Source organism: Elephas maximus, chromosome 13 (genome assembly GCF_024166365.1).
Source record: "Elephas maximus indicus isolate mEleMax1 chromosome 13, mEleMax1 primary haplotype, whole genome shotgun sequence".
Taxonomy (NCBI): Eukaryota; Metazoa; Chordata; class Mammalia; order Proboscidea; family Elephantidae; genus Elephas; species Elephas maximus.
Genome location: NC_064831.1, coordinates 64,395,051 through 64,407,313, shown reverse-complemented (window position 1 = coordinate 64,407,313; position 12,263 = coordinate 64,395,051). Strand labels below are relative to the sequence as shown.

At 49.4% G+C, this 12,263-nt stretch overlaps 1 protein-coding gene across 3 annotated transcripts in view; it reads right to left on the bottom strand.

The window, feature by feature from the left end:
* LOC126057136 (coiled-coil domain-containing protein 33-like) overlaps positions 1–12,263 on the bottom strand; it is a 63,083-nt gene that overhangs the window by 6,083 nt on the left and 44,737 nt on the right. The gene's annotated exons all lie outside the window — the stretch shown is intronic.

The window sequence follows — 12,263 nt, the reverse complement described above, 5'->3', positions numbered from 1 at the left end:
TCCTCCCTCGTGTCACTGAGAACCCAGGGAAGAACCTCTCTGAAATCCCACCAATGCCACTTGGGAACTGAGCCCAGGCATCAGCCCCCAACTAGCTTAGGGGCCAGGAAGGGACACAGGGTAAGCCCAGGAGACCCAGATAAGGACTCGGGGTCAAGTTTGGGATACGGCTATAAGACCTGGGATGTGAGATGGGGTCCAGGAGCTGGACTTTGTCATTAGTCCAGAAATCACAGTGATTCTGTATCATCTGATGTCTATTGAGCATGTATGATGTTCCAGGCTCTTTCTAAGGGCTTTATGTACCCTACTGCATTTAGTCCTCACAACAAACCTGAGGGGTAGGTATTATTATCCCCATTTTACAGACGAGGAAATTAAGTCCCAGAGAGGCTAGTAATATGCTTAGTTACAAAACTAATGAATGGCAGAGCCAGGGTCTGAAATCCAGGCAGGCTGGGGCTTGCATCTATGTTCTAAAGCCCGCATGGTCCTGCCACAATGCCTCTCACACAGACGCTTTCCAGGCTTTAACCATCTTGTTTAGAAGGGTGTTCACGATATGTTGAGAAGTGATAAAAGCAGGCTACAAAAAAAGAATGAACAATGTGATCTCAATTGGGAAAAAATTCCATGTCTGCCCATACACGTTGCATGGAAAAATTAATAAGCTATATTTGCATGCATTTATTTTATAATCAGGGATTCTCTTGTGTTATTCATTTAAAAAAAAAGCTTCATAAAGGGAGTTTCTTAAATCTAAACATCATAAATATAAAAGGGGACCCAAGAAGTGAAGCCAGACAGATCCTGAGGGAGGAGGAGGAAGTGAGGACCTAGACTGAGGGGTGGAGCGGGGGAGGGGAGAAAAGGAAGGAAGTGAGCCCAGTATGCATTGGTGCATTGGTTAAGTGCATGGCTGCCAACCAAAAGGTCAGCAGTTCGAACCCACCAGCTGCTCCCCAGGAGAAAGATGTGGCAGTCTGCTCCCATGAAGATTACAGCCTTGGGAACCCTATGGGGCAAAGTTCTACTCTGTCCTACAGGGTTGGTATGAGTCAGAATCGACCCAACAGCAACAGGTTTTGAGTTGGGCATTTGCCGAGCCCTGGTGGTTTGTCCTCTTCCTGAAGGAGGGGGCGGGGGCTTGCACATGAGGGTGGGGTTTCCTGGGTCCTGACAGGTGTCTGAGCCCCCAGGAAGCAGAGCTCTGCCCTAACCACCACCTGACCCCATGCTGACTGGGGGTGTGGCCTGGCTTCCAAGCCACTGCCTCCCACCTGCTACACAGTGGGCTACTGGCTTCCTGAAGAGGGGCTCCCAGACAGCAGGGGCTCATCAGACACCGCTTGTCACCTGTCACTGTCTGGCCTTCTGGCTGGACTCTAGCCAGTGCCAGTGCTGGTCCATCTTTCCAGCATTTGCCCCAGTTGGTCCCAGGTCTTGGCCCCTCCAGATCTGCCCATCTGGTGTTCTCAGACAGCACTGTTAATTAGGAAACTCTGTCCCAAGACTGCAGACATACAAGGCTGACTTGACCACTGACATGCTGTGTGAGCAGGGAAAGGCCTCTTTACCTTTCTGAACCTCAGATTCCCCCATAGGTCACCCATGGTGTTGCTGGGGGCTCAGAGTTAGTGTGTGTGAGGCAACTGGCACAGGGCCCTGCCCAGGGGAGGTATAATTTTGAGGCAGCCGTTCTGGTCCCATTCCATTTCTGTTCTAATGGCTGCTTTAATCAACTGGTCAGCCCTCTTCCTCATCCTTGCTGCCCTCAGGCTTCTGTGCTCCTGTGATCCCAACCCAACCCGTATAAACCCTAAATTTATGGCAGCCCCTTGACTGATAGGGGTTTGGAAGGCCCAGTACACAGTCGAGAGGAAGCCCATGCTATTTTGGAAAGGAAACCATCCCCTCTTTTCTCTCTCAAGCCTGGTTCAGACTCTTATCATGTCTACTCTGGACAATTATAGCAGCTTCCAAATAGGGTTCTTTACTTCTAGAGTATGTCTTAGAGAGACACTCACACAAGTCCAAGAAAACGTGTTCAAGGATGTTCACTGCAGCACAGTTTATAGTCTTATGCTAGGGCATGCTTATTCTCTGGACTACAGGCAGTAGTGAAAAAGAATGACTTAGGTTTAATTGCCTGACATGAAGAGATGTCCATACTATATTGTTAAATAAAAAAAAAATGTGGCAAATCAATATGATCCCATCCATAACTGATATATGTGTGTGTCCATGTGTGTGTATACATGTGCATATGCATGGACATACATATAAGTATATAGTAACAGTAGCTACTTCTGTGTTTAGGCGAAAGGAACACTTCCTTCATTTCTGATATTTGCATTTTTAATGAGAATGTATTTACGTATTATTCATTTAATTAAAAATAATTTAAGCCTAAATAAATTGAGGGCTATACTATGTTCATGGATTGAAAGATGCAATATTTAAAGAGTTAGTTCTCCCTAAACTGATTTGTAGATTCAATGCAATCCCAATCAAAATCATAATATTTCATGTTTATGTATGGAAACGGACAAGCTGATTCAGAAATGAAAAAGACAGGTACAGCCAAGAGATTTTTGAAGGGGAACAATGTGAAAGGACTTGCTGTATCAGCTATCAAGACTTACTATAAAGCTACAGTCATTAAGACAGAGTAATATCTGTACCAAGATTGACAAATAGGCCAAAGAAACAGAACAGAACAGAGAGCTCTGAAACAGACCCAAACATATGTGAACACTTAATTTATGACAAAGGTGATGCTATGAAGCAGCAGAGAAAGAACTGTAATTTAAATAAATGCTACTGCATCAATATGATATCCACCTCGAAAAAGGGAAGCTTGATTCCTTTTCCATATCATACATTAAAAATAAATTCCAGATGTATTTGTAGATTTAAACACAGAAGGTAAAGCAATAAAGCTTCTAGAAGATAATGCATAAGAATATCTTCATGAACTTGGATAAGGGGGGTTTTAAAACAAGACATACAAAAACACAAACCAGAAAGAAAAAGATTGATAAATTGAACACATTCATCAAAAGACACTGGTAAGAAGGTGAACTGGCAAGACACAGAATGGGAGAAGATTTTTATAACATACGTAAAAGAAAATGAGCCCATAATGCTTACAAAGCAATAAGAAAGACCACTCAATAGGCTAATGGGCAAGGGATTTGAATGGGCATTTCACAAAATAAGCCAATAAAGCATAAGAATTGGTGCCAACTCTCACTAGTCATTTAAAACCACAGTAAAATACAACTACATACCCACCATACCTGGTGGCACAGTGGTTAAGCACTCTGCTGCTAACTGAAAAGTCAGAGGTTCGAACCCATCAGCTGCTCTGTGGGAGAAAGGCCTGGTGATCTGCTCCCATAAAGATCACAGCCTTGGAAACCCTATGCAGAAGTTCTACTCTGTCCTATAGGGTCGCTATGAGTTGGAATCAGCTCAATGGCAACAGGTTTGGTTTGGTTTTACACACCCACTAGAATGACAGGACAAAAAACAAACAAACAAAAAACCACTCAAAATGAAACAAAACAAAAAAAAACCCTGACCATATCAAACGTTGGTGAGGACGTGGAGCAACGGGATCACTTATTCACTGTTGATGGGAGTGTAAACTGTTACAATCACTTTGGAAAATTGCTCAGATACTGGATATCTATTAAAGTTGCACTATTCGTACCTTATGACCTAGCAATTCCGCTCCTGAGTATAAGCCCCAACAAGCACACATGTGCAGATGCATCAAGAAGGAGGTATAAGAATATTCCTAGCAGCGTATTTGTAATTGTCCCAACTGGAAATAACACAAATGCCCATCACAGTAGAGTGGAGAGATATTCATACAATGCAATACTACACACCAATAAAAACGATGAACTAGTTACACGAAAGCACATGGATGAATCTCTTAAATATAACATTGAGCAAAAGAAGTCAAAATACCTACTCTGTGAATTCCATATATATTCTCTTCAACAAGGGGCAAACAATAGAGTGAAAGTCCAGATATTAGATATGTTGGGGAGATAAAGGGTGACTGGAGGGCACGGGGGAAGTTCTGAGGTGCAGCGATAACTCACTGCAGTGAACGCATTTGCTTTGTGCACTTCTTTGAATGTGTGCTATTGTTAGCTGCTATTGAGTCAGCATGGTGACCCCATACGTGACAGAATGAAATGGTGCCCTATCCTGTGCCATCCACTTGATCGAGTGCGGATCGGACCACTGTGATTTGTAGGGTTGTCATTGGCTGATTTTCAGAAGTAGATCACCAGGCTTTTCTTCCTAGTCCATCTTAGTCTGGAAGAACCATTGAAACCTGTTCAGCATCATAGAAACACATAACCCTCCACTGAGGGACCGGTGGTGGCTGTGTGTGAGATGCATTGCCTGGGAATCAAACCCGGGTCTCCTGCATGGAAGGTGAGAATTCTACCACTGAACCACCAATGCACACAAAAAAGTAAAAAACATTTAAAGAATTAAAAAATAAATGAAATCCTAGTTCAATCTTGGTCAAGTGCACAAAGCCTCTACACTGCCATTCTCTTCTGGGGACCCTCCCAGTTCACAGCACAATGGGCTTTTCCCATCCCTGAACCCTGGATGCTCCCAGAGGAGCATCCTGCTCCTGGGCCTCATCCCAGCCTTCTTATCCTGGCTGGTGTTCTTCAGTCGGTCCTGGAGGGCTGGGCTGATTCTCCTCTCTCTTCCCACAGTGCCCTCTGAAGATGGGCAGAGACATCCAGCGACCCTTGTCGAGTGCCTGTGGGTTTCCGATTCCTCACAGCATCCTCATGAGACTCAGAGGGGTTCAGTGATTGGCCCATGGTCATACTGCCTACAAATGGTGGAGCTAGGATTTGAACCCAGATTCTACTCTAAAGCCTGTGCTCTTTGCAGCTTCTTGACAGAAAGAAGAAGACCGAGGTGCAGGCCCTGGCTTGACACTGAGCTGAATCCATCTATGGGAACGAGGGGCGCTGATAAGGGGAGGAGGCCAAGGCTGCCTTGGGGAGGAGGTTGAAGGAGGGGGTTGCTATCTTCTCAGGGAGCCAGCTGTGCCCAGGACCCCTGTGTCAGAGAGGTGGCTGTGTAGGCTCCTCTCCTGCTCTCACCCCCACCTGGCCCAGCACGGTGAGGATACCGCTTTGGGCTGGCTGGATATGATGTGACCTGGTTCTTTCCTGTCCATCAGAACCACCTCTGATGGGTAGTTCTAGGTGGCTTTGGTCAACACCAGAAACCCTGGTGGTGTAGTGGTTAAGCACTACGGCTGTTAACCAAAAGGTCAGCAGTTCAAATCCACCAGGCGGTCCTTGGGAACCCTACGGGGCAGTTCTACTCTGACCTATAGGTTTGCTATGAGTCAGAATTGACTCAACAGCAACGGTTTTGGGTTTGTTTGTTTTTTGGTTTTTTTTGGTCAACACCAAGAACAAAATCATATTATTGATTTATTCAAAGTGGCTTGTTTTGTTTTTGTTTTGCAGAGACAGAGTCTTTTAAGACATGAGGAGATGGGGAAATCATTTGAAGGGTCCCTGGAGTTACCAAGTTGGGAACTGCTGCTTCAGGCAGCCCCCTCCTCCGAAAGCCACCTCCCTGCTGACTCGCCATCCTTGGTGGTGTTGGGGAGCCTGCCCAGGTAAAGACTCCTGCTGGGTGCTGAAGTCTGGGGCACCTTTGTATATCTGTGTGGAGGCCTAGATCCTTAGGGCTGTGGTTCAGAGTAAGAGCTTGAGGTTTTGGCCAGGCTCTCCCAGCTCTGTCTCCAGCTCCAGCAACTCAGATGTTAGATGTGAGGCCTGACACTCCAGGCATCTTACCACCTACCCCACTCATCTTGACCAGCCCTCCCCGCTCCAGCACACTGTTCTTATTCCCACCTTCACCCCTCTGCTCAAGTGGAACTCCCTGCCTGCAAGCTCCCTCCCCCAATGCCTACAACCTAGCCTTTAGGCCCAGAGTGAGGCTACCTCCTCCAGAAGGCCTCCTAGACTTTCCCTGCACCCTGGCCCTGGCTTCCTGCAGTCTGGGAGAGTCCAATATGTCCCTCTGGGCCCAGCCTGGACCTCCCTGGGCCAGAGGTGGCTTTGTCATTTGTGGAGTTCTCCTTTCCCAGCCAGACTGGCAGCCCCTTTGGGCAGAGCCCCAGGCTCCTCTCCCTCCTCCTTTACTCTGATAGTCTAGCCCAACACTGGTGCTTATCTTTTCTAAGACTCCACCATTCTTTGACTTGGCAGGCCTGCGGGGTGGGTGGAGGTCGGTTATTAAAACCCCTCCTTGAGGCTTTGAGCAGGAGGCTTGCTGCCAGAGTAGGATGCATTCCAGCACTTGGCAGAGCTAGGTGTGCTGATTCAGGGAACTAGAGCCGAGCACCTCTAGGCCGAGGCCTGCTGCCTCTTGGGGTGCCTTGGGCATAATTGGCAGAGCTAAAAGAGGTCTTTGTAACACTTATCTAAACAGGACAGAGGGCAAGGGGCCAGGGACAGGCTTGACTGTGGTCTGGCTGGGAAGAAATTGTCCTGATGCAAGAACTGTATCCTGAGTTTCCTGAGGATGAATTGTAACCTGTTACTTCCCTAATAAGCGCCACCATCTTGAAAAAAAAAAAAAGAAAGAAACCCACTTGACAGATAAGAAAGCTCCGTAAGAAGGAAGAGCCAGAGGGACAGTATGTCCCCTGATGAAGTGGGGTGTTTCTGCCTCAGCTAGACGTCCCTGCTGGGGGAAGGGTGATGGGTTCTACTCTACTCTCTGACCATGGGTCCCACAGACCTTCTGCTGGCCTCTACCTCACCACCAGCCTGGCTGCCCTTTCAGAGTAAGGATCTGCCCAGGAGGGCGGAAAGGGAGCTGGGTCCTGGCTTACTCTCCTCAGTCTCCACCCTGTCCAGTACCCTAAGGCCTCGGGACAGGAGAAGTGGGAGCCTGGAGGACCTGCTTTCCCCTCCCCGTCCCCCATCCCCACAGCTGAGCTGGGACCTTGGGCAGCACCTTGGGTGGAAGGCTGAGCCCTGACCTCTCCCCGAAGCCTGCAGCTGGCTGCCTTCCCCCACCTCAGGGCCACGTTCTGCGTCACAGTGCAACCTTGAGAAGAGGCAGGACACCATGGCCCAGATTCCTGTTGCGGCTGCCCACTCCCCACATCCTAGCTTGTTGGTGGGGCAGAATGTCTAGCCCTTCGCAGCTCCTCTCTGGGCTAGTGCCTTCTCTAGGGCCACCGACTCCAAGCCACCTGCACCTGACCCTGAGTGCCCCCAGACACCTTTTTAGTTCAGTAATGAAATCACTCCTGAGGTTCACCCTTCTTCCAAAGATTAGACAGGCCCGTAAAACAAAACAAGACTAAAGGGGGACACCAGCCCAGGGGCAAGGACTAGAAGGCAGGAGGGGACAGGAAAGCTGATAATAGGGAACCCAAGGTTGAGAGGGGAGAGTGTTGACTTGTTGTAGGGTTGTTAACCAATGTTATAAAACCATGTGTATACTAACTGTTTAACGAGAAGCTAGTTTGTTCTTTAAACCTTCATTTAGAGTTCAATAAAAAAGAAAAAAAATATGTCTGCAGTCACTTCCAGCCATGATGGCCAGAAGGGCCCAGACAACCTCATTGTACAGATGGGAAAACTGAGGCCGTGGGAGGCGGCAGTGTGCCCAAGGTCAGAGGGACTTGATTATAAATCCTAGGCTAGAAGCACACAGTTCAACCAATACTTGCTGAATGCCTACTGTGTGCCAGGTCTGTGCCACACTGGGGCCATGGAGCCCAGATCTGTCCCTGCCTGTAAGGGTCTCCCCTCCACACAGAAGAGATGGCAGGCAAGTGCCTGTGACAGAGTGGAGCTCAGAGGAGACTCCTAACCCGGCCTGGAAACCCAGGAGGGCATCCTGGAGGAGATGATGTCTGGATTGACTCTTGGAGGGTAGTAGGTATTATCTGGGGTTTGGGGAGAGGGCTCCCTAGGCAGAGGAGACACCATGCCAAAAGCAGGGGGATGAGAGAGGGTGTGAAGGGGACCAAAGCAGGTGAGTCACTAGGGTGCAGGGTTCAGGGAGGTTTAGGGTATGGCTGGAGAGGCAGAAGGGCCTTGAAGGCCAGTCTCAGTAGCTTGGACTCCATCATGGGCCACTGAAGGACCTAATCTGGGGTGGTGTGTGTGTGTGTGACAAGACTCCTGTGACTGCCCAGCTCAGAGGCTGAATAGAAGGACTACAAGCAAGATCAGTGAGTGGGTAAAACACCATGGGACCTGCACCAGGCAGAGACAGAGGGCGTAGAAGTTAGGGCAGGAGATGCTGGAGGTGAGCATGGCCGAGAGAGATGACTGAGGAGGAGGAGTGGGGGGTCATCGGGTAGAGGGGGTGCAGGCATGGAGTGGGGGAGGCGAGGGCATGTACCTATGGGCATCTAGCTCAGCAGGTAGTTGGATGGTGGTCAAGTTTGAAAAGACTGGCTAGAGATAGGGATGCGAGAAACCAGCCCAATGGGGGTGTGATGGAAACCTTGGAAAGGTGGGAGATTTTCTAGGGTGGGGAGAGTGTGGCGTGAAGGAGAAGAGTTCAAGGACAAAGAGAGGTGTGGTGGTGGGAGAGAAGCCTTCAGGATCAAGGCGATTGCCAGAAACGTAGAGGTAGAGGTGCGGGAGCAGGCTGGCAATGCCAAGGCTGCTTTACAAAGGCGGAGCACCCACCTTGCACTCCAGGGAATGGCAGATGATTGGGTAATGCAGACCAACACTCCCACTGGAGATAACTGATAATACTGAGTACTAAACAAAAATCACCTTCTTAAAAGCCTCAAAGAGCTGGTGAGAGCGTGAGGAATTACTGAGCAGAGAGAAGGGACAGGCAGGGACCCAGACAATGAACTATGCAGCCATGAAAAAGAAGCAACCCCAGCCGCAAGCAACAACACAGATGGAGCTCATGTCCATAAAGCTGAGCAAAAGACCCATCTGCAGAATAACACATATGGCATGGTTCCCTTTATATTATGTTAAGAAATAGGGAAAATTCAGTTTTAGTGTTAGGGAGGAATACTTAGATGATAAGGAAACCTCTTGGCACAAGGGTTAAGCACTCAACTACTAACCAAAAGATTGGTGGTTCAAACCCACTCAGTGGCTCCAAGGGAAAAAGACCTTTGCTTTATAATAATTGGCTCCACTTTATATTTATGCTCAAGGCAATTTCTGCATGTGGGTTATCTCTCACCATGTAAAAAGGTTTTGAACGTAGGAGAGAGAGGCTCAGCAGCTTCTAGGTCTGCAGAAGGAGGTGGTCTGTGGTGGCCTTGGCCAGTGCTTTGAATGCTGGCGTGCAGTGGGATGAGGACTGAGGGAGGCAGTGAGGTTGAGAAGGGACACAGGATGGAGGAGAAACGGGGAAAGAGATTGAGGATTTCCTAGAGAGTTAGGAGACTAGGCAGGGAGGGGCGCATGGCGGGAGGGGCTTCACTCTCCAAGGGGAAGAGGCTGGGGCAGGCACAGACAAATTTCTGGGTGAGGGGCAGCGTGGGTGGCAGGGCTCTTCATGGAATGGAGTGAGTAGAGAAAGTGGACAGTGAGATGGAGCCAAGGTGGCAGGTTTTCTGGGCCTGGCACGCACCCTCCCCTCTCTTACCCTTCCTTGGGGCGGCCACCAGATCTCTGAGTCCCCAGGCCCAAGGATCTGTTGCTGGCAGGCCCAGGTCACCTGGCATGCAGCTCGCCTTTGCAGCTGGCAGAGGGCAGCCACCTCTCACAGATTCTTCAGGTTTGAGCCTGCATCTGGAATGAGGCGTGCCAGAGCAGACCCCAGAGCTCATGTTGAGGGGGAGGGATGGGAGTTGTCTTGCCCTTCCACCTCAGGCATACATATCCCTCCTGCAGAAGGTCTGGTCTGGTTCTCAGAGACTTCCCAGCCTCCTCCTGTCCCCAAACTCCCACCTCAGAGGTTCTGATAGGTTCCCATTGCAGCCCAGGGCAGGTGATGGGGCCGAGCAGGGAAGGTGGAGATTTGGGACAAGCGCCTACTTAAAGCACTGAAGTAGCCCCCACACTTTCCGCCTGCATACCAGCAGCCCCGTTGTACAGAAGGAGCAGTTGAGAGGGACTTAGATGTAGTTTGGAAAGTGTACCAATCCAGCCAAACAGACACACACGCACGCATGCACACATACACATACCACAAAATAAAGCCTAAATCTTTGCAAATCAGAGAAGATTCTTCTATCCACCCGGGAAGACAAACTGTGGACGCTGAACCTGGGTAGGGAGCCCTGGGGGTCACAAGTGCTTCATGGCAGCAGCTGCCACTAGTTCACTGACTACAACTGGCCCAGCCCTTTGCACACCTGCCCTGTCGTTGGTGTAATACAATGAGTCTGCAAGAAAGACCCTTTAATTCCCAATTTACCACGGAGGCAGCTGAGGCCCACAGAGGAAAAGGCTGGGAGATTTGTTCATGGTTGTCTGCTCATAACCGGCAGCGCCAGAACTCAACTTGGGCCTCTTTGGGCATTTGCTGGAGGAGTGGGCTATGGAGCCCAGGGAGCTGGGCCTGGGGTGGGATACTGGAGTTGCAGATCTCCAAGGTGACAGGGTAAAATGTCACCCTGTCCTTGACTTCTTCCTTTCACCAGGGACTGAGGTATTTCTTCTCAGTAAGGTCTCTGCTTGGAGGGTAGGGGGAAGTGGGCTAAGGCCGCCCAGTCCTGCTTCCATCCCCTACGGCAGCGGGGCTGCTCTTAGTCCTTGGCTGCTTGTCTGAGCCAGAGATAGAAAGATTCCTTCCCCCTAGAGTCCCTGGACCCTCACACAGGGCAGAGAGAGGCCAGTTCTCCTCCCTCACGACTTATCACTCTGCTCCCGAGAAACCAGCTAATGCATATGACTCTGTGCACGACTCTGTACAAATTACTCTGTACAGGGCTCCCTACCTGGGTTCAGTGTTCATAGTTTGTCTTCCTGAGTGGATAGAAGAATCTTGTCTGAATTGCAAAGATTCAGGCTTTGTTTGTTTTGTCGTGCGTGTGTGTGTGTGTGTTTGGCTGACTTGGTACACTTTCCAAACAGCATTTAAGACCTTCTAAACTGTTCTTCTGTATGAGGGGTCTGTCTCGGATGAACCCAGTGGCCTTGAGAACAGGCCTCTTGCTTGCCTCTCCCTGTGCTTTCGAAACCTCATCACCACCAGAGAGTCAGATTGGGCTTTTCCTCTGACCAAAGCTGGCATCTCCTGGTCACAGGAAGCCCCGGGCACCAGGTAGAGCAGGTCCCTCCCACCACTCCTGCTCAGCTATCTGGTCTCATGCCTGAAACTCCTTCTAGCTCTCTGCCTCCTGTACAGTTGGATTTTCTTTGTGCTCCCTTCAAACACAGACTTCCATTCTGCTCGATGAAAGATGGCTACAAACGCTTTGCTACTCCTGCCGTTGAGACGTGAAATCTAACTCCCCCCTCACTGTAACCGGACTGAGGTCCCTGAGTGGCACAAATATTTGCACTGGACTACTAACCTAAAGGTTGGCAGTTCGGACCCACCCAGTGGCACCATGGAAGAAAGGCTTGGCAATTTGTTTCTGTAAAGATTACAGTCAAGAAAACTCCATGGATCACTTCTACTCGGTAACACGTGGGGTTGCCGTAAGTCATAATCGACTCCGCAGCAGTGCGTTTTGTTTTTGTTTTTTTAACTGGCCTGGGTTTGGTAACTTGCTTGAGCGATAGAATGCAGTGGAAGTGATGTTCTGGGACGTCTGACACCAGGTTATAAGAAGCCTTGCACTTCCGCCCTCCCTCTTGGAACACTTGCTGTTCTGCCAAGGAAGGGGCCCTGCTACACTGAGATCACAGTGCTGTGAGGAAGCCCAAACTCTGTGCAGGACACAGAGATGTTTGACTGGACCCAACTGTTCCAGCCCCCAGCCCTCCAAGTTGTCCTGAATGAGGACCCAGATATGGAGTGGAGACAAACCCCCGCCTGCTAGCCTTGGCTGAGTTCCTGAACCACAAAACTGTGAGGTATAATAATAATAAATTGTTTTAAGTCACAAGGTTTTAGCGTAGTTTGTTTTGCAGCAACAGATACTTAGAACATTCTCTGGCCTCTTGGAGCCCTTCAATGGCTCTCACGTGCCCTCATGATAAATTCCCAACTCTGAGATCCAAGGCAGTCTGTTCTAGCACAACTAGACCCCTTTCCAGAATTTAGCCCCAGCCACTCTGCCTACAGGCCCA